The sequence below is a fragment of the Pristis pectinata genome, chromosome 31, assembly GCF_009764475.1.
Source record: "Pristis pectinata isolate sPriPec2 chromosome 31, sPriPec2.1.pri, whole genome shotgun sequence".
In the NCBI taxonomy this organism is placed as follows: domain Eukaryota; kingdom Metazoa; phylum Chordata; class Chondrichthyes; order Rhinopristiformes; family Pristidae; genus Pristis; species Pristis pectinata.
In genome coordinates this window covers 13,419,137-13,441,274 of record NC_067435.1, presented here as the reverse complement: position 1 = coordinate 13,441,274, position 22,138 = coordinate 13,419,137, and the positions used below count along the sequence as shown (strand labels likewise).

Sequence of the window (22,138 nt, the reverse complement as noted above, 5' to 3'; positions counted from 1 at the left end):
CTGGAATAAGCCAGTGTCTCATGCAGAGAGCACTGATTGGCCTGCACAGTTCCTTCAAGTGTGAGCTCTGCCACAGGTCACCTTGTAGTAAAGGACATCAGTTCTAGAGGGATGGATGAGGGAAGGTGAGTCATGGCTTCTCCCAAGTACAAGTCTCTTTCTGAAACCAAAGGTTTCTTTTATGTATTAATCTACTAATTTATCAAACACAATAATGTTGTACAGTCAACATATGATCATATGTGACCATATCCAGGACATGAAACTTCCCCCTATAAGTCTTCAAATTATGGCCAATTTCATCTTTTAGCACTGTGTAGCCGAATTCTTCCACCTGTCTCCATTCTCACCATCAACACACCGACCCCAAAGCACTTAGCTCTTGGTCAACCTCCACACAGGAGTTTCAGGGCGTCCACAGGGATTGTTAGGTTAATTACTCCTGTGACCTCACCTCCTCCCTGATCCCATTTCTTAGCCTCTGCCTTCAATCTCCTGTATATCTACCCTCTTCATTCCAATCTCAGTTGGGACCTTCAGGAACCATTTTCCCTTATCTGGAACAATCTATCTGGTTTACTGCTGCTCCCCATTTGCCCCAAACCTTCCTTAAACCTCCTGTCCCTGCTGTGTTGGGCCTGGAGTCCATGGCCCTGCAGATACGGTGCTGTAATGTTCAATGACAATTTGTAGCACTGTTAATGTAGCAAAATGCCCCAGCGTACTTCTGGTCAAGGTGGTGGGTTTAAAGGAGCATCTGAAAGGATTGCAACTGGAGGTGGGGAGGTTTGCTCATAGAATTCCAGAACTCAGGGCCTCCGCAGCAGATTATATCAAAGGTCACAAATGGAGAAGTACAGAGGTGATCCAAGTCAATGGACTCGGGTGATTATTTGTAATGCCCAATCCATTTATGTTTTGGACTCTTGCCATGTTCTGATCACTACTATGCAGTGGAAGACACCTGTCTACTGAATGGACAGGAGCCAGTGTAATCCAACACGATCATGGGCTAACTTCTGCCTAATGTTATAGTATAGCCACCTACTGGTTACAGCAGCACAACGTTATCAACCCACCCCCATCTCAAGACTCCTCGAGTTTCAACAGCTCACTAATACACAGCTCATCGCTGACCATACAGGGTCACCTAAACTTGGCCCCTTCTGCAGCATGGCACTCCCTTGGCGCCGCCCCTCCTACAGTGCGACGCTCCCTCCGGCAATGCCCCTCCGCCAGTGGCGCTCCCTCGGTACAGGACGATAATGGACCCAAATCTCACGAATGGGGTTTAAATCCACATATGTGCAACACTCATCTTGTTTCACTCCACAGGCAATTTAAGGAAAAATCCACAGGGCTCTGGGGAAACGAGCTGGCAATGGAACTGATGACGGAACTTTAAGAAAAGCCAGATGTGCTGAATCGCTCTTTGATTGTACTCCATCCCCTAGAACTGCAGCCGAGCCCTCCCCTTCTTGTGGGGCCCTCGTCTGCGCTCGTTTTACTCTACTTGTTTCCACCCTCTTTGGCCAAATGCTGAGAGGGGAGAAGTCGTTCGGCCCCTCCCGCCCATTCTACCTCTCAATGAGACAGCCTGATCTGTGACCCAACTGCACGAATTTATCTTTGTCAAATATCCGTTAGTAACTAGGGTTAACGAAAATCTCTCAATCTCAGATTGAATATTAACCACCTCGACAGGACTGGGCGTGGAAGCATTTCCAAACCTGAATGCCTGGCTGTAATATTTTGCCCTCTCCCCAGTGCCAGGGTCATCAGCTGGTGGGAACAGTTTCTTTCCGTCTATCCTATCGGTCCGCCTTGATATCTCGGAACCTTGAACCAAATCACTTTACAGTAACTGCAAGGAATACACTCCTTTTGTTTCGGGTTAACTCCCAGAGCCCGAATTCTCACCGAGATCCCTTGCCGCTCTCAATCTAATGCCCCAAGTATTTTATCTCAATTCCTACCGAGCAATCATCTCGAAGTCTCCCCAGCTCTCACTGCATTCTTCACAGTGGGTGCGGGTTGTTCAGACAATCCGTGCCCAAAGCAACAGCGACTGAAACCGACGGTCAATCGGGAGGGAGGGAGGGAGAGAGAGAGAGAGAGAAGCGATGATCCCCGATTAAGTCCCTTCCACCGAGCATCTCTGGGCGAACCCGTCTCCCGAAGCCGCTGAACTAACTCCACGCTGACATCTTACCACCTCGACAGATTGCCCAAAAAACGCGATTCATTCGAGCTGCCGCCTGTGAGCTGTTAATAACGACCGGCTCTAAACTGTCAGAAGCAAAGGCTTGCTTTGGTGAAATATTCCTCAATCATTAAGTGCGCCAGTTAAACATTACTACCTCCCTTCAACGCAAACCTTTTGGAATGTTTCAACTGCGGACAATAAAGTGGCGTTAGGAGTCACCGCTGATCTCAGGGGCGGAGAGGGAAGGTTGTCAGTATAATTAGGACGAACTCGGAGGCGGTCACTGACAGAGACTGAACAAAGTTTCTTACCATGGACCGACTCAGGCGCTCGGCACTGGACCCCCAGCTGGATTCATTGAGACCTCTCGCTACCCGGAGCCGCTTCGGTCGAAGTCCGCCCAGAACACTCCCCGAAGGCAGCTTGTCAGAGGGGGTCTTGGCTGGGAGAGGGGGGTTTGTGGATTATCACTGATATCGGGTGTCGGCGGAGTAAATCAGGGCGGTCTCGCTGCCTAACTCACGTCCGTGGGATTGGACAGACCGACCTGCGGGGGAGGAGAGCGGGGGAGGGAGGCAGCTCCACTCACTGACTACAACTGGCTGTCGTTGCCTTAACTTAACGTCTGCCGGCAGCTTCCCCATCACGCGCTCCTCCCACACTAACCCTCACCTGTGACTTCTGCCACCTTCACCCCGCCGCGTCTCCACTCCGCAAACCTTCTCTTCCCCACTAACCCCCTCACTCTCCTCCCACCATCCCACTCCCCACCATCCCTTCCAGAACCATGAATGATCCCACCCCTCTCCAAATCTCACTCCTCCTTTACACTCCCACCCGAGCCCCTCTCCACCCGTCTCATTCACCTCTTTCCCCTGGCCACTTTTCTCACCCCCTTGCCCCAGCCTTTCTCCTCCTCAACTCAACCCAGCACCTCCCTTGACCTGACCCGCTTCCTCCACCCTTGTTCCTTCCTCTGTCACAGCAGGTCACGGCTGAAATTGGAAAGGCTGCCGAGACAGTCCATGAGCTCCTGGCAACTTAATGTGTCCGTCTCAGTGACTTCTCCTTCAACCCTCCCCTGTCCCCCCGCAGCAACACTGGGATGTCCATGCCATCAAACCACAAAACCTAACCTTGCCCACCCACACACATCTGCAGCATGGCTACCCCCACTCTGGTCCCCATGCTCTTCCATCAGCCTGGGGCATGAAGCCACTAGCCCCTGTCCTGGGGAACTGGCACACAAGAGGAGTTGAGGCCAGCATAGATCAGCCATGATCATCCTGGATAGCAGGACAGGCTTGAAGACTGAGTGGCCTATTCGTGCTCCTATTTTCTTGTGTTCTTGTACATGGGTGCTGACTGACCCACGGTGTATTTCCAGCATTTTAACTTTAACTGCAGGGAATATTGTGTTGGCCTTGGTCACCAGACTGTAAGCTGGAAAGAGCACAGAAAGTATTTATGAGGATTTTGCCAGGACTCAAGAGACTGGGTTACAGGGAGAGGTTGGGCAGGCTGGGATTTCATTCCTTGGAGTGCAGGAGGCTGAGGGATGATCTTATGGAGATGTATAAAATCATGAGGAGCATAGATAGGGTGAATGCACAGTTTTTCCCCCCCAAAATTGGGGAATCAAGAACTGGAGGGCATAGGTTTAAGGTGAGAGGGAAAGATTTAATAGGAACATGAGGGGCAACCTTTCCACACAGAGGGTGGTCAGTATATGGAGCTGCCAGTGGAAGTGGTTGAGGCAGGTAAAAATAACATTTAAAGACATTGGACAGGTACATGGATCGTAAAGATTTAGAGGATACACGTCAAATGTGGGCAGATGGGACTAGCTTAGATAGGCATCTTGGGTCAGCATGGATGAGTTGGGCTGATGGGCCTGATTCCATGCTGTATAACTATGACAATGGAGTACTCCCCTTAGAAAGATTTTTAAGAACATGTATATCCAGAGTCTATTTCCGTGCCATTTCCATTCCAGACTGGAGTTTAATTGTTTATATTTAAATGTTTACAAGACACAACATTGGTGTTGCATTACATGAATATACAACTTCTATTTATTTATATGAATTAACCCAAGCTATCAATAACATTTCTCAATTAATTAGACCATCTTGTTCCATTTTGAGACATTTATGTCGAATTATAGGATGAACAATATCCATCCAGTTCCCAGGCCTCGGTCTGTGCAGCTTCCCATCATAGAACAGACCAGCAAATGGTTCAGCCTCTTAATTTCCCCCCCTCCCAACCTCTCTTGCTCACTCTTAAAGGGACAGCCTGTCCTTAAAATGGTCTGCAACTCTGACTAGCAGTGATGGAGATAGGATTAATGGAGGAGATTTTGTTGCATATACTATATTGATTTCCCAGTACCTACCTACCTCCTACCCACCTCTTGCCCATGTTGTGTAATAGTCTATGTGCCTTGATTGTTTTGTTGGCTTGAATAAACTAATTAAAATAGAAATGATCTGAATGAGGGATCTTCAGACTTAATTACAGCAACCAGTATGAGAAACACGGAAAAGAAAAACTGGAACAGTGCTAAAAACACCCAGGTCAGTCAGCATCAGTTGAGACAGACAATAAGAATCTGACAGAGTCTACTGTCCCAAACATTTCCAGGGTGGGTACAACACAGATTAGATACAGAGTAAAGCTCCCTCATCACCATCCTGTCAAACACTCCCATGACAGGTTCTCAGTCTACTGATTGAGGAGGGTGGTCAGTCACTGGTGTACATCCCAGTTGATGACACTGCCTTTGGACCCTGCAGAGATATCTATACATTGAGCATCCTCCCACAGTGACGTATTCTTCTTGCCTGGGGCACTGCCTTCAGGGTGATGTGCAGCTCCCACTGGAGAGCATCAGACGTGCTGCTCTGCCAGGACCTTTCCCAGGACTTTTTAAACCAGATCTTTTTAAACCAGATCTTTTACTAGGATCTTTCCAGAGTCTGGGACGTGGTTGCCTCCAGTCAGAGTGTTCCCCTGGTAGTGGGGGGGGGGGGGGGGGGGGGGGTGCTTTGTCTGTCAGGGCAGCCAGACAAAGGGATTGATCAGATGGTGGAGGAGCAAGCTGATGGCACTGGAGCTCATGGCTGAAACATCTGGCCGTCGAGAGGGTTTATGGGTGTGGGGCAACCTCTGCCAAGCTGATGGCCTCAATATCAATTTATCTAACTTCCAGTAACCCCTCCCCTATTCCCCCCCATTTTGTGGCCCCTCACCCCTTCTCTTTTCCCTTCCCCCGCCCTCATGACTTGCCCATCTATTCCCCACCTCCTGCCCTTTATTTCATGGTCTACTGCCCTCTCCTATTGATTCCTTCTGAAGCCCTTTGCCTCTTCTACTTATCACACCTCAGCTGCTTACATCACCCCCTTTCATCTGCCCTCCCCACCCACCTACCTTCCCCCCCCCCCCCCTCACCTGGACTCACCTATCACCTGCCTGCATGTGCTCCTCCCCCTCCCCCAACTTTCTTATCCCGGCTTCACCCCTCTTCTTTTCCAGTCCTGGTGAAGGGTTTTGACCCAAAACATCAACTGTTTATTTCCCTCCACAGAATCTACTCAGTTTCTCTAGCACTGAGTGTGTTGCTCCAGATTCCAGCATCTGCAGAACCTCTTGTCTTTGCCAAGCTGACCCCTGCTTGGCCAGAATTGCTAATTGAACCCAGGTCCCAAATTCTCCTTAGGAGCTGGTCCTGCACAGCATGAGCTGCCTCTGTGCTGTTCCACAAGGTGTGGAGGTATTTTCCATATGGGCTGCCCTGCATATGCTCCACTTCCTCACCCTTGCCTGCAGTTTGGACATGTCATGTTGTCCATTCTGCCATCCAGCAGCAAGGGGGTTCCCCAGTGGAGGTTTCTCTATGCAGGAGTCCTTCCCCTTTACATCAGTGATCTGGGATGAAGAGTGTTACACAAAGAGGCCTGGAGGAGTCTGTGTTCCATGTATACATGAAGTGTGCAAGGTTGCTGCCCCTGTTTGAGTATTTGAAGGGGCTGCTCTTGAGCTCCAGTTGCACTTCTGCCCCAGTCTCCTAATCTTTGGGCACCTGAGATGGAAGGGGAAGGAGAGGACCTCCTCATCAGCCAGCTCCTGGTCATTCATAGGTGCAGGTAGAAGGCTGGGTAGGGTTCCACTCATGCCAAATGCCTGACCCTCTTCCAAGGATTCATTTGAGTCCAGGTGTCCTTGGAGAGAGAGCATGTGGTCTCCAATGGCTCTCTAGAGTCCTTCCAGGACCAGTGGATGCCACAGGTGCTGTAGTACATCTGGACAGGAATGGCAATGTTTTAATCTAAAGATGCAAGTTTGCAAAAACAATTAAAACAATGCAAATATTATAAATATGTTAATAAAATTTTTATAAAAGTGGGTTAGACAAAGTAAAACTCCCTCTTCATTGTTTTCAAACACTCCCAGGCAGATACAACATGGGTTGGACACAGTAAAGCTCCATCAGCACCATCCTGTCAAACACTCCAGTGTCAGGTTCTGAGTCTACTGGTTGAGGAGTGTGGTCCATCACTGGTGTGCATCTGAACCAAACTGGCAACTCTCTGCCTTCAGACCCTGCAGAGATACCTGTACCTTAAGCATCCTCCTGGATGGAGTGCCTGGTGATATATTGTTCCACCAGGGGCACTACCTTCAGGACGACAGCTCCCAGTGGCAAGCATCAGCCACACAGCTCTGCAGGAGTTACCTGACTTTCACCAGGACAGTCTCTTCCAGTCAGCTTGTCACTGGCAGAGGGAGGTGCTCGGGCTGCCCAGGTGGCCGGATGAAGGGATAGACTAGATGGAGGAGCAAGCTTCATGCCACTGGAGTTTGTGGCCAAAGCCTCTGGCCATCCCATTGCAATGGGTGTCGAGGGTTTGAGAGTATGGGGCAATCCCAGCTGAGCTGATCCCTGCTCAGCAGGAATTGCTCATTGGACCCAGGCCATGAAACCCTCCTCAGGAGCTGGTCCTGTAGAACGTCATTGGTCTGCTCTTGGCCCTGGCCAAGGTAGCCATTCACAGGTCCAGACAGCAGGCTGTAGAGGATAAGCCCCACCTACCCCTGGCCCCTCTTCTGAGGATATGTCAGTGGCCAGGTGTCCCTGGAGAGAGCCCAGGTGTCCACTGGCTGTCTGGAGATCTCAGGACTGCTAAGCACTAATGGGACTGGAGTGTATCCTGGAGAAGGATGGCAATGTTTTAATGTAACAATGATTTAAATGTTGTAAATGGTAATAAACTTTTTCTAAAAACAAATGGGTTGGATGTCTGTAAAACTCATCACTGTCCTGTCATCCAGTCCAACACTCCCAGGCATGTACAACATGGAGTAAAGCTCCCTCACCACTGTCCTGTCAAACACTCCCAGGAAAGGGATGGAGGGAAAATAAAGCTCCATCTACTCTATCCCATCTCACACTCCAGGGACAGTACAGGTTAGGTGGTGTCCAGGGGAAATAAGTTTTGTTTGTGCACCAGAAGTTGTGCCAGGGTAGCTCTGAGTGACCCATCCTCCAAACAGATGGAAAAGACTGCTTCAGGTTCTCTTGAGACAGCTTATTCACAGCCATTCTAATGGAAGCCAATGCTCTTTTCCCCTACACCCATTACCTCCCTTAAATTTACCCACAAAAACCCACATTATGATTTATGGAGGCCCAATTGGAAATGCTGGGCTTTGAACTGGGGATGGACTTAGCTCTTACAGCCCACCATGGTCCATGTTCCCAGGTGGTAGAGCTCTGAAAGCTGTGTCCACTCTGCTGGTCTGTCACCATTTAAAGACATTACTTTAAGCTTAGAGAACATAGAATACTACAGCAGAGTACAGGCCCTTTTGACCTACAATGTTGTGCCAACATTTTATCCTGCTCTAAGATCTAAACCTTCCCACCCACATAACCTCTCCATTTCTCTATCATTCATGTGTCTATCTAAGAGTGTCTTAAATGTCCCCAATGTATCTGCCCTCATATGCAGATTTGTGGGGGCAGATACATTAGGGACATTTAAGAGACTTAGATAGGTAGTGTTCCACACACCCACCACTAAAAAAATTACCCCTGACATCCCCCTTAGACCTTCCTACAATCACTTTAAAATTATGTCCTCTCATATTAGCCATTGTCACCCTGGGAAAGTCTGAGTGTCCACTCAATCTATGCCTCTTATCTTGTACACCTCTATCAAGTCACCTCTCATCCTCTTCTCCAAAGAGAAAAGCCCGAGCTCACTCAACCAATCCTCATAAGACATGCTCTCCAATCCAGGCAACATCCTGGCAAATCTCCTCTGCACCCTCTAAAGCCTCCACATCCTTCCTATAATGAGGTGACCAGAACTGAACAATACTCCAAGTGTGGTCTAACCAGAGTTCTACAGCTACAACATCACCTTGTGGCTCTTGAATTCAATACCCTGACTAATGAAGGCCCACACTCCATATGCCTTCTTAACAACCCTATCAACCTACACAGCAACTTTGAGGGATCTATCGACATGGACCCCAAGATCCCTCTGTTCTTCCACGCTGCTAAGAGTCCTGCAATTAACCTTGTATTCTGCCTTCAAATTCAATCTCCTGAAGTGTATAACTTCACAATTACCTGGGTTGCACTCCATCTGCCACTTCTCAGCCCAGCTCTGCATTCTATCAATATCCTGTTGTAATCTGCAGCAACCTTCTACACTATCCACAACACCACCAACCTTTATCATCAGCAAACTTACTAACCCACCCTTCCACATCCTCATCCAAGTCACTTCTAAAAATCAAAGAGCAAGGATCCCAGAACAGATCCCTGCAGAACACCACTGGTCACTGACCTCCAGGCAGAAGGTTCCATCTACCACCACCCTGTCTTCTAAGGGTGAGCCAATTCTGAATCCACACAGCCAAGTTTCCCTGGATCCCATGCCTCCAGACTTTCTCAATAAGCCTGCCACGAGGAACCTTATCAAATGCCTTACTAAAATTCATGTACACCACATCCACTGCTCTACCTTCGTCAATATGCTTTGTCACATCCTCAAAGAATTCAATCAGGCTTGAGGCACAACCTGCCCCTCACAAAGCCATGACTGTCCCCAATCAGCCTATGAGTCACTAAATGCCCATAAATCTGTCTCTAAGAATCTTCTCTAGTAATTTGCCCACCACTGAAGACTTACTAGTCTGCAATTTCCAGGGTTATCCCTACTCCCTTTCTTAAAAGGAGGAATATTTGCCACCCTCCAATCACCCTACTCTTGTGGCCAGTGAGGACGCAAAGATGATCACCAAGGCGAGCAATCTCTTCCCTTGCTTCCCGTAATAACTCCAGTCCCAGTGACTCATCTATCCTAATGTTTTTCAAAAGTTCCAGCACATCCTCTTTCCTCACGTCAACATGTTCTGGCACATGAGCCTGTCGTACACCATCCTCACAGACGGCAAGGTCTCTGGTGAATACTGAAGCAAAGTATTCATTAAGGACCTCCCCTACCTCTTCCAACTCCAGGCACACATTTCCTCTTATCCCTGATCAGTCCCACCCTCACTAGTCATCCTCCTATTCTTCACATATAGAACACCTTGAGGATTTCCTTGATCCAACTCACAAGGACTTCTCATACCCCCTTCTAGCTCTCCCAAGTCCATTCTTAAGCTCCCTCCTGGGCTACCTTGTAACTCTCCAGAGCCCTGTCTGATCCATGCTCTCTAAACCTCAGGAAAGTCTTTCTTCTCCTCTTGACAAGATATTCTACGTCTTGTGTCAACCACAGTTCCTTCACTCTACCATCCTTGCCCTGCCTCAATGGGACAAACCTATCCAGAGCCCCCATGCAAGTACTCCTAAATAACCTTTCACATTTCTGCTGTGCACTTCCCCAAGAACATCTGTTCCCAATTTACATTCCCAAGTTTCTGCCTAATAGCATCATAATTCCCCCTTCCCCAGTTAAATACTTTCCCATATTGTCTGCTCCTATCCCTCTCCAAGGCTATGGTAAAGGAGAAAGAGTCATGGTCACTGTCTCCAAAATGCTCTCCCACTGAGAGATCTGAAACCTGATCGGGCTCATTGCCTAGTACCAGGTCCAGTATGGCCTCTCCTCTAGTCAGCCTGTCCACATACTGTGTCAGGAATCCTTCCTGGACACCTACAAACTCTGTCCCATCTACCCCCTTTATGCTGAGGAGGTGCCAATTAATATTAGGAAAGTTGAAATCACCATGACAACAACCCTGTTATTTTTGCCCCTCTCCAAAATCTGCCTCCTGATCTGCTCCCCTCAACATCTCTGCTGCTATTGGGGGGTCTGTAGCATATTCCCAATAGAGTGATTGCTCCCTTCCTGTTTTGACTTCCACCCACACTGACTCAGTGGACAATCCCTCCAGGACATCCTCCCTTTCTACAGCTGTGACACTATCCCTGATCAGCAAAGCCACTCCCCAACTCTCACCTCCATCCCTGTCCCTTTTGATAACATCTAAACCCCAAAATATCCAGCAGCCATTCCTGTCCCTGTAATGGCCACCACATCATAGTTCCACATACTTGTTCCTGATACTTCACATTAAAGTAGACACACTTCAGCCCATCCAACCAGCTGCAATTTTGCCCTTTCAACTGCCTATCCTTCCTCAGTCTTTCTGCACTCTGCATCTACTTGTACACTAAATGCACCAACCTCTGACCTATCACTCTGGTTCCCAGCCCCCTGCCAAACTAATTTAAACCCTCCCAACAGTTCTAGCAAACCTGCCCACAAGAATATTGGTCCCCCTCCAGTTCAGGTGTAACCCATCACTTTTGTACAGGTCATACCTTCCCCAGACAAGATCCCAATGATCAACAAATCTGAAACCCTGCCCCAATTTCTCAGCCACACATTCATCTGCCAAATCATCCTATTCTTACCCTCACTGGCACATGCAGCAATCCAGAGATCACTACCCTTGAGGTCCTGCTTTTCAGCTTCCTACTTAATTCTCTATATTCCCTCTTCAGGACCTCATCTCTTTTCCTACCTATATCATTGGTACCAATACCTACCACAACCTCTGGCTGTTCACCCTCCCCCTTCAGAATGCCATGGGCCTAATCGGAGACATCCCTGACCCTAGCATCATGGAGGCAATATACTATCCAGGAGTCTCTTCCACATCCACAGAATCTCCTGTCTGCCCCCCTTGCTATGGAATCCCCTATTGCTACCACTCTCCTCCCCCCTTCCCTACTGCACCACACAACCAGGCTCAGTGCCAGAGATGTGGTCACTGCAGCTTTCCTCAGGTAGGTCATTTCCCCCCCAACAGTATCCAAAGCAGTATACCTGTTATTGAGGGGAACAGCCACAGGTGTACTCTGCACTACCTGCTTATTCTCAGTCCTTCTCCCAACAGTCACCCAGCTACCCACCTCCTGCAGCTTCAGAGTGACTGCCTCCCTGTAGCTCTTGTCAATGTACTCCTCAGTATTTCATAGGAGCCAAAGGTCATCCAGCTGCAGCACCAGTACCCTAATACAGTCTGTAAGGAGCTGCAGTTGGATGCACCTCATGCAGATGTATTTATCAGGGAGACTGGATGTCTCCCAGAACTCCCATAGCTGACAGGCTGAACACACCACTGACCCTGGAGCCATTCTCACTACTCTGTTCTGGCACTTAAGGAAACACCAAATCAAAGAAAGAAAAGAACTTACCAGAGACTTACCGTCACCTCCTCTCACCAAAGCCCCAGCTCCCCGCCACACCTCACCAAAGCCCCAGCTCCCCGCCACACCACACCACCCAAACTATAGCTACTCCACTTATATTTGCCTTACCTTTATTTGCTGCTGTTAATATGCCAATCAACTGGTAATAATTTGCAAATGTGCCTTGTTTAGACTCTTGCAAGGTGAAACTCACAAGCTCAGGCTCAGGCAAGCTTGTGATGAAGAGCTAGGGTGTGGAGGGAGAGGGAGAGGGTGATTAAAGAAATGGTTTAAAAAAAACATTTACAAGATATTTTGATAAGTACATGTATAGGAGGGGTTTAGAGGGAACAACAAACAATCTGCTGGAGGAACTCAGCAGGTTGACCAGCAGCTGTGGGAGGAAAGAAATTGTTGACGTTTCAGGTCATAACCCTGCACTAGGACAATTCAGGGTTTGTGTTTGGACCCTCCAAACTTGGGGTTTAGAAGGATATGGGACAAAAGTAGGCAAAGGAGTCTAGCCTATTGGGCACCATGGTCGGCATAGACAAGTTGGGCCGAAGGGCCTGTTTCCATGCTGTATTACTCTATGACTATGAGCAGGGCATCGAACATAGAAGTTGGGATGTTATGTTGTGGTTGTACAAGATGTTGGCAACTCTTGGAATATTGTGTTTAGTTTTGGTCACCTTGCTACAGGAAAGCTGCTGTTAAGCTGGAAAGAATGCAGAAAATCTTTACGAAGATGTTGCCAGGACTCGCTGGACTGAGTCATAGAGAGAGGTTGAACAAGTTGGGACTTTCTTCATTGGAGCGAGGGAAAATGAGGGGTGATCTTAGAAAGTTACATAAAATCATGAGAGGCATAGATAGGGTGAGTGCACACAGTCTTTTTCCCTGCATTGGGGAATCAAGAACTAGACAGCATAGGTTTAAGGTGGGAGGGGAGAGGTTGAATAGGAACCTGAGGGACAATTTTTCACCCAGAGGGTGGTCGGTATATGGAATGAGCTGCCATTCCCCTGAAGGGCCTGAAGGGCAATTCCCCTGAGAGTAGGCTTTCCCCCAGATCCTATGTATAGTTGCCCTCCCACCCCCACCACCCAGGCTATTGCAGAAAACTTAGAGGAGCACATGGGGCTCCTGGGGAGGCACTGTGTTCTGGCACTTTGACAACCAGCTGGTTTCAGCTGGATTGACTGGAGAAGGAAACAGGGCAGTCATGGTCCCAGTCCCAAAGAGGAATTATCTCCACTTTTTAAGAAACTAGAGCCCAGTCTCCATTCTCAGCATAGATTACAGGATCCTTGTCTACTCAACTGGGTACTTCTATGTCTGATGTCATTTTATACTTCTTGTCCCTGGAGAGGGAGTGCACAGTGTGACATTGGTTTTCTGTGACAGGCAGGCACCACAGGGGCTGGAGTTCATTTTATCTCAGAGGTCTGAGTTTTAATCTAAATTGTTTTTTTTTCTTTATTGTTTAATAAAGAGACATATTAGATATAAAACTCCCTCTACACTGTCACATCAAATATTTCCAAAGTAGGGACGTGGTTCCTATAACAAAATGATATATTCTGAGCACAATGCCTCTGGTATATTTTGGACGAAAGGAAGTCATTGCCTCAGGAGCTTAGGGATAAAGGGCCTCCAAATTGGGATCTTGGACTGAAATCCTGTTTTGCTATTAGGTTTTACCTCAGGTAGCTTCATAGCACATCTGGTTGGTTAACCCGTTGATTGTCACTTAAGTTGTTGAGTAATGCTCTTTAAAGAGATTGCACACTCCATAAAACAAGGCTTAGATAAAGTAAAGGGTCCCTCCACACTGTCTTGTCAAAAGCTCCTGAGCTGGGTTCTGCAGGGTGGAGTGGTGGAGGGGATTGCTGGTGGGTACTGTGGTTCAGTTACCGACCAGCAATCCCGTCCACTAGTCCACCCCGCAGAAACCTCTGTCCAACCCTCTCCTTCAGGATTCTCTCAGCATTTCACTTTTACGATCTCTGCAATGCTGGGAAATTGTGGAACAAAGGCCAGGATACCCTGGGCTTCATGTACTGTGGAATACTGGAGCTGGTCTGTCCAAAAATGCCCATAGGCCGTTGTCTGGGTGCCCATTGATTTGCAAAGTTTCCAAATTCACAGGAGCTTTCTTCCCTTTCTGTGTATGATCAACTTTCATTTTCTACACTAACAATCCTGCAGTCTGATTAAGTTGGATTTTCAATGTAATTCATTGATGAACTGGATTTGCAAATAGGTTCTTGCCTACTGGGAAGTGGACATGTCACCGGAACGCCAACCACTTGGATCCCCTCCAAGTACTAAATAGGAGGTACTTCCATCTCATTAGTTAAAGAGGGGTTTGAACTTTCAACCCAGATTATCCTCTCTGCTGGATAGGAATAGACCCACCTTGGATCTTGACACCTTAGGGGCAAAAGTTTTAACTTTGGGTACTTGGAAGATATTGGACAAGGTTTTAAAATGGTCATGTTTACGTCTCCTATGCCCTGCTGCATTTTTTGGGGCTATAGTCTTTAACCTGCTCTTTTGAGCAGTGAGAGGGACACCTATGAAATCTCCTGTGATCAAATAGCAGGGCCCAGAGTCAATTTTAGCCCAAGATCTGTGTAATGAGTCATTGTGCATTTCCCTAGAGCACGCAAGGCCAGAAACACAAGTTAATTCTATTTACAGTTTAGTTTCCACCACATCCAGTAGGAAACCTTGTCCTCTACTCTTTGCTCCAAGTTCCCCTCTCCTTCCATTGAGCTGAACATCCTCCTAAATGCCTGACTCCCAAGGATTGCTCCTTGCCTACCTGACTCTCATACTCTCTTTCCTCCATGCTATATGGAGTTTGAAGGTGGTTTGGGGAGAGCAATCGATAGGGGATACACTGGAGTGCTAACTGATGGTTTAAGTGGGTCTTAGCTCCCAACCACACAATTTGGTCCATAAATTTCAGGAATCAGGAGAATACCTCTCCTGTGGCCAGCACTTGGCTACCATTCATTTAATCAATATGCTCAGTTTGCTAGAAGCAAACTGAGGAAACTCTCCAGTAATAAAACTGTGTCGCATTTCTGGGCAACCATGCACTAAGCAGAGGCAGAAACAACATCATGAATCAATGTCAGAGTGGAAGTCACTAATCCTGTTTCTGATAAAGCAAAGCCCGTTAGAACCCATTGTTATCGGGCCAAGGTTCATTGATGCAAACAGTACGCAGTGATACAGAAACCTCCACTCCGTCCTCTCTGTCCAATTTCTCCTCCACCAAACAGAACTCCATGATACAGGTAGATGGTGGGGTGCCTCAAGGATCAGTCCAGTGACTGCAGTTATCTGCAAACTATGTTAATGACTTGGACAAAAGCACTTAAGCAATGATATACCCAAGTTTATTGATGATACAAGACAGGTAGAAAGTAAGGTTGAGGAATGTTCAAAGTGTCTGTAAAGGTATATCGACAGGTATGAAGGTGGAGATGTAGGAACGATGGGGGAATTTGAAGTTATCCATTTTGGTAGGAAGAAGAGAAAATCAGGGTGTTAGTTACATGCTGTGGAACTAAGCAATGTTGAGCTTTTGGAGAAATCTGGGTGCATTTTTACAGGATGCACTTAAAGCACAGAATTAGGAATGAGGAGAAATTTCTGACAGTTGTGAATCTCTAGAATTTTCCACTGCGAGTTGTGGGAGGCTGATTCATTAGATACCTTCAAGGTCAGATGGGTAGATTTTGGACAGAGGGGAATCAAAAGAATGGGAATCAATCAGGAAAATGGAATTGTGACCAATGATCAGATCAGCCATGCTTAATAAGTGGCCAAGCAGGCTTGAAGGGCCAAATGGTCACCGTTCTTATCTCTTGTCATATGAACCCTCTGATCTCATCCCCTGAGTTCATTATTACAGGTAGTCATCCCAATACCCAGTCCCACAGGGGGCTCAGTACTATAATCCCTGCAAAAACCCCACCCAGGGCTTAGTGACACAGGTAATCACCCATCCACTCCCCACCAAGCATCCTTCTCCACCTGAGTAATAGAGTTGGGATGTCATGTTGCAGCTGTACTTGGAGTTTAGTGTACAGTTCTGATTGGCACATGACAGGACGGATGTGGTAGCATTAGAAGGAGTGCAGGAGAGAATCACCAGGATGTTGCCTTGAATGGAAAGCTGTAGTTATAAGGAGAGATTGGATAGGCTGGGTTATTTTTCACTGAAACAGAGGAGGCTGAGGGGTGACCTTATAGAGATATATAAAATCATGAGGGACATAGATAGTCAGTCTTTTTCCTAGGGTGGGGGAGTCTAAAAGCATAGCTTTAAGGTGAGAAGGGAGAAATTTAAAAGCTAAGTATATCATATGATTTGTTAGCCACATTATCAACTTGTACTGTGCATTCTATGATTTATGAGTAAGTGCTCCCAGGTCCCTCTGCTCTTGCACCCCCTCCCTCAAGACAGGACTATTTACATAGTCATAGAGTTGTACGGCACGGAAACAGGCCCTTTGGCCCAACGTCCTTGGCGACCAAGATGCTTAACCAAGCTAGATCCATTCGCCTGCGTTTGGCCCATATCCTTCTAAAACTTTCCTATCCATATATCTGTCCAACTGTCTTATAAAACTTGTTATAGTACCTGCCTCAACCACCTCCTCTGGCAGCTCATTCCATATATGTACCATCCTCTGTGTAAAAAGGTTTCCCTTCAAGTTCTTTTTAGATCTTTCCCCTTTCACCTTAAACCTATGCCCTCTAGTTCTTTATTCCCCAACCCTGGGAAAAAGGCTGGGTAAATTCCCTATCTATGCCCCTCATGATTTTATACACCTCTTTAAGATCACCCCTCAGTCTCCTATGCACCAAGAAAAAATTCCCAGCCTGCTCAACCTCTCACAATGAGAGCTTTCCATGTGCTCCCTCTCCAGATGCACCACTTCACACTTGTCCACCTTACATTATATCAGCCTGTGTCTCACCAACTGTCAATGTCCTGTCGAAGTTTGCTGCTCTCTTCTTCATTATTTACGTTGCCAAGTTTTATAGAATGTAAATTGCAACTCATGAATGCAGGTCCACATTATCTATTTATAACCAGAAATATATTGATCCATTTCCTAAACCCTGGAGGATTCCACACCACCATTCTTTGCCTCATGTCCCTTGGCCTATTACATGCTAAAGTTACCACCATTCCTTTAACCAAGCATATTAGGTTTGTCACTCCACTACCATCCCTACATCAATATCACCTTTCAGTCATCGGAACTAATCAGAAAATGATTGTTCCTGCAGAATATTTACCACCTGCTTATATTTCATTCCCCCATGGGTCATGTTCAAATATTGGCAGATACATGTTCAATCTTTTATCATTCAGAACATGCCTTCCCACAGTGCTGGATCACAGAGGCAGTAATAGTGAAGCACTGAATCAGTCTTTTCACTGTCATAAATTACTGAATTAATAAGTTTCCCTATGCTGGACTGAAAGAGGTTTATCGCAAGTGAACTAACCATGACCCCAATACAAACCAACCAAAATAGCTCAGCTCCACGTGTACATGTTGTAAAAAACCACAGAGCCTCATAAAAGCAGCTTTTTAATTGCACAAACAAGTGAAACTGACCGAAGCATAAACAAACAGGCCAGAACACTGCCAATGACAACATAACTTCAATCTCAAATACTCCCATTCCCATTCACTGATTTCATACTCTCTGAAATGTTAGTAAAAGAATATTGAATTTCAAATGCATTATATAGAGGATGCATTTTTCACAAAAGAGAACACAGGTTTGAGCGTGTTACACACAGGGGAATACAAGCTGGTGTGCTTAAGTGGAAGATTGGCCTGACATCGAACTCAAACATTGAGCTGTCTCTCCTGCATTTTATTTAGTGAATGTTGAATGAACAGAGAGCTTACAGCCTTGGGAGATGGGAAGAGAGTATCAGCATCCCTACTGTTGCAAGGAGAAGCCCTGCTCCTTGAGCTTGCCTTGTGGGAATGCAGAACAATGGGCGACAGATTCAACCAACTGCATCTCTCGCCAGGCAAATGGTGTCCTTTGCCCCATTCAATTGCCTGCAACCATGGATACAACTCTGGGACACAAGCCCAGTGGGTGCTCTAGACTTCAGTTCATAGAGCTTTGCGTCCAGCATATCAGCCAACTGAAAGGTCCAGCAAGTCAGGGAAGATCCACATGGCGCCCAACAACAAAGGTGGAAACATCTCTCAGCTCTACTCCAACAAAATAAGTACAACTATGATAATTAACCAGGTCTTATTACGTCTTTTCAGTTTCCATATGAAGAGTGATTGGTGATCAGTGTGATAAGGAAAGCCCCCAACTGTACAGGGATGATTAAACTCTGAGCTAATTATGAGGCAATACTGAAAGTGGACTCTATCACACAACCTTTCTTTCACTTTGTTTCTGCTCACAGCTGGCTGCCCCAGCGCCACATCTGATGGAAAAACAAACACATTTTTAGGTTTCAAATTTGGTATCAAAGGCTGAGATGATATCAGTTCCTGCCAACTATCTATGGGCACAGTTAAATAGAACTGTTCCGGCTGTGAAACATATTAGCCACAGAGTCCTAACTGGTAGCCACCAGAATACTTGCCTATTTGAACTTTGCAACTCCAATTTCTCTATGTCTATCCCTCACCTCAAAGACGTTGACCCTTACCAGGGTACATGTCCCAGAGAAAACAACCCTCAACAGGGTACCAGTCCAACAGAGACTGACCCTTACTGCATTATGGGTCTTGCAGTCACTAATCCTCCTTGGGGAATAGTCCCACAGCCTCTCACTCATCCTGAGTGCTGTCACACAGATACCAAGCCCTCGCTGGGCAGAAGTCCCACAAACACTGTCCCTCTCCTGGGGTACTTGTTCTGCAGACACCAACGCTCTCTGGGGTACACTCACAGACACTGTTCCTCCCTGGGGTATTGGTATTGGTTTATTATTGTCACTTGTACCGAGGTACAGTGAAAAACTTGTCTTGCATACCGATCGTACAGGTCAATTCATTACACAGTGCAGTTACATTGAGTTAGTACAGAGTACATTGAGGTAGTACAGGTAAAAACAATAACAGTACAGAGTAAAGTGTCACAGCTACAGAGAAAGTGCAGTGCAGGTAGACAATAAGGTGCAAGGTCACAACAAGGTAGATTGTGAGGTCAGAGTCCATCTCATCGTATAAGGGAACCATTCAATAGTCTTATCACAATGGGACAGAAGCTGTCCTTAAACCTGGTGGTATGTGCCCTCAGGCTCCTGTATCTTCTACCTGATTGGAAGAGGAGAGAAGAGAGAATGACCAGGGTGGGTGGGGTCTTTGATTATGCTGGCTGTTACACCAAGGCAGAAGGAGGTAAAGACAGAGTCCATGGAGGGGAGGCTGGTTTCTGTGACGTTCTGGGATGTGTTCACAACTCTCTGCAGTTTCTTGTGGTCCTGGGCAGAGCAATTGCCATACCAAGTCATGATGCATCCAGATAGGATGCTTTCTATGGTGCTTTGATAAAACTCGGTGAGTGTCAAAGGGGACATACCGAATTTCTTTAGCCTCCTGAGGAAGTAGAGGCGCTGGTAAGTTTTCTTGGCCGTGGCATCTACGTGATTTGACCAGGACAGGTTATTGGTGACGTTCACTCCCAGGAACTTGAACCTCTCAACCCTCTCAACCTCAGCACCGTTGATGTAGGCAGGTGCATGTACACCACCCCCTTTCCTGAAATCAATGACCAGCTCTTTTGTTTCATTGACATTGAGGGAAAGGTTGTTGTCATGACACCAAGGCACTAAGCGGGGTACAGGGCCCATGGACACTAACCCTGTCTGGGGTACAGTTCCACAGACAAAGACTGTTGGTACATATCCCACAGAAAACAACCCTCAATAGTGTACCGGTCCTACACAAATTGACCCAGTAATAGTCCCACACACACTAAACCTCTCTGGGGAACAGACCACATATACTGATACTCCCTGGGCTACTGCCCCATGGACACTAATACTCACTTGGGTAACAATCCCATCGACCCAACTCTCTCTGAGGTGCAGTCTCACAGACACTGTTCCTCACTGGGGGTACAGGTCCCACAGACATTAATCTTCTTTGGGGTAGAGTCTCACAGACACTGTCCCACTGTCCAAATGTAGACAACCCCCAAGAGAATCCTTCTTTTCTCAGTGACCAGACTTAAGCATTTGACCCGTAATGTTGAGAATTGTGGCCTCTAATTCCAGACTCTAGAATGAATATACAAATACAAATTCGCCAACGACACCACTGTTGTTGGACAAATCATAGGTGGTGATGACTCAGCATACAGGAGCGAGGTAGGACATCCAGTGGTCCTGCAACAACAACTTCTTGCTCCACATCAGTAAAACTAAAGAGCTGATTGTTAACTTCAGGAAGGGGAAGGAGGGTGAACATGCGCTAGTCTGCATTGGTGGATCGGTGGAGGAGAGGGTCAACAGCTTTAAATTCCTGGGCGTTAGCATATCGCATGACCTGTCCTGGGTCCAGCACATAGGTCCAATCACAAGGAAGGTGCGCCAGCATCTTCACTTTCTTAGAAGGTTGAGGAGGTTTGCAATGTCACCGAACACTCTAACAAACTTCTACAGATGTACTGTTGAAAGTGTCCTGACTGGTTGCATCATGGTCTGGTATGGCAATTGAAATGCACAGGAACATAAGAAGCTGCAGAGAGTAGTGAACTCTGCCCAATACATCATGGGGACATCCCTCACCACCACTGGAAGTAGCTACATGAGGCACTGCCTCAAGAAGGCAACATCTATCATCAAAGATCCTCACCATCCAGGCCATGCCATCTTCTCACAGCTACCATCGGGCAGGAGGTACAAAAGTCTGGAGTCCCACACAACCAGATTCAAGAACAGCTACTTCCCTTCAACCATTCAGTTCTTGAACCAACCTGCACAACACTAATCACTACCTCGGTACATCAAAACTATGACTTCTTTAATCACTTTGCACCACAATGGACTTTGTTTTTTAATGTTCTAATTGTGTACTCTCTTGAATAATTTTGTATAATTTATGTTTATGTTTTTCTTGTGATTGTTGTGTCTCTGACGCCATGTGCCTGTGATGCTGCTGCAAGTAAGTTTTTCATTGCACCTGTGCATACGCATATGGCAATAAACTCGACTTTGACTTTGAAATATCCTCACGGCATTCACTTTTCAACCCCATCAGAATCTTATTCAATAGATTATGGGTTCATTCCACTTAATCTTTCCTCATAAGAGAAGCCCCTCATCCCATCCTAAGTAAGAAGACCAAAATTGAACACAGTATGATAAGAACTTACACGGGTATGTTCTTATCAAAATCCTGTTCAGTTGCAGCAAGACTTCCTTCCATTATACTCCATTCCACTACCATCACCTGCAGTGCTGAAGGTTGGCTTAAGCTCAGTAGCTCTTTTTAAAGTGGCCCAGAGACCATGAACTGAAAGGCCTTCTTCATTGTAAAATTTATATGAGTCTACATGCAAAAATATTCAAGACTGTTTGACCATCAGCAATGATCAGTCTTACACCATATCATATTTTACTATTCCTACCATAATGTTTGCCCACACTCTCTTCCATCTATTATTTGTATGACCACACACTTAATCCTTCGTGTACATTGAATTGTCCTTACAATTTACTTTACCCTTATCTTTGGAGCTTTGCCACTGGGTTGTGGAACTGCCAGAGGAGCCCACTTGGACTGACTCAGAATAAAGCTACCTGTGAAGGGGCAGATGGGTTTGGAGGGGTGGGGGAGTAGGCTTCTGAGCACCTGCCCTGTAAGCTAATGCCACAAAGATGTGCATGGAATCCTTTGCTTTCCTCTGCAAATGAAATATGCCACTTGAAAATCCTAGGTTAACACTCAGTTAACTTGGTGTTTTAAGCTTTTATGAACACACAAGCAAAGAACAAGTTGATCAATGTGTTTAATGCTTAACCAGCTGTAGTGCTCTGAGCAGTTTGCAAGGAAAACACAAGCACCCTCCTTGAACACTGGGTTACTCAACAGCAGTCATTTCAACACCTACCACAAATTCCACATCACTCTTCTTCTCAGGAAATAGTCAGGGTAGACTAGGGCCCAGAGTCCAAAGGAGGA

At 46.6% G+C, this 22,138-nt stretch overlaps 1 protein-coding gene across 8 annotated transcripts in view; it reads right to left on the bottom strand.

The window, feature by feature from the left end:
- Positions 1 to 22,138, bottom strand: part of LOC127584911 (sphingosine 1-phosphate receptor 2-like) — a 61,551-nt gene that overhangs the window by 33,195 nt on the left and 6,218 nt on the right. For 2 of the 8 annotated variants that reach the window (XM_052041918.1, XM_052041921.1), the window contains exons 1-2: positions 2,518 to 2,799; positions 1,977 to 2,289 (exon numbers count right to left, since the gene is read on the bottom strand). The exons of 2 other annotated variants lie outside the window; for them this stretch is intronic. The gene's annotated coding sequence lies outside the window, so the exon portion shown is untranslated. Of the gene's footprint in view, positions 1 to 1,976; positions 2,290 to 2,377; positions 2,410 to 2,517; positions 2,800 to 11,936; positions 12,034 to 22,138 lie in introns of those variants that run through there. 4 more of the 8 variants (XM_052041920.1, XM_052041919.1, XM_052041924.1 and 1 more) reach the window with 3 other exon arrangements.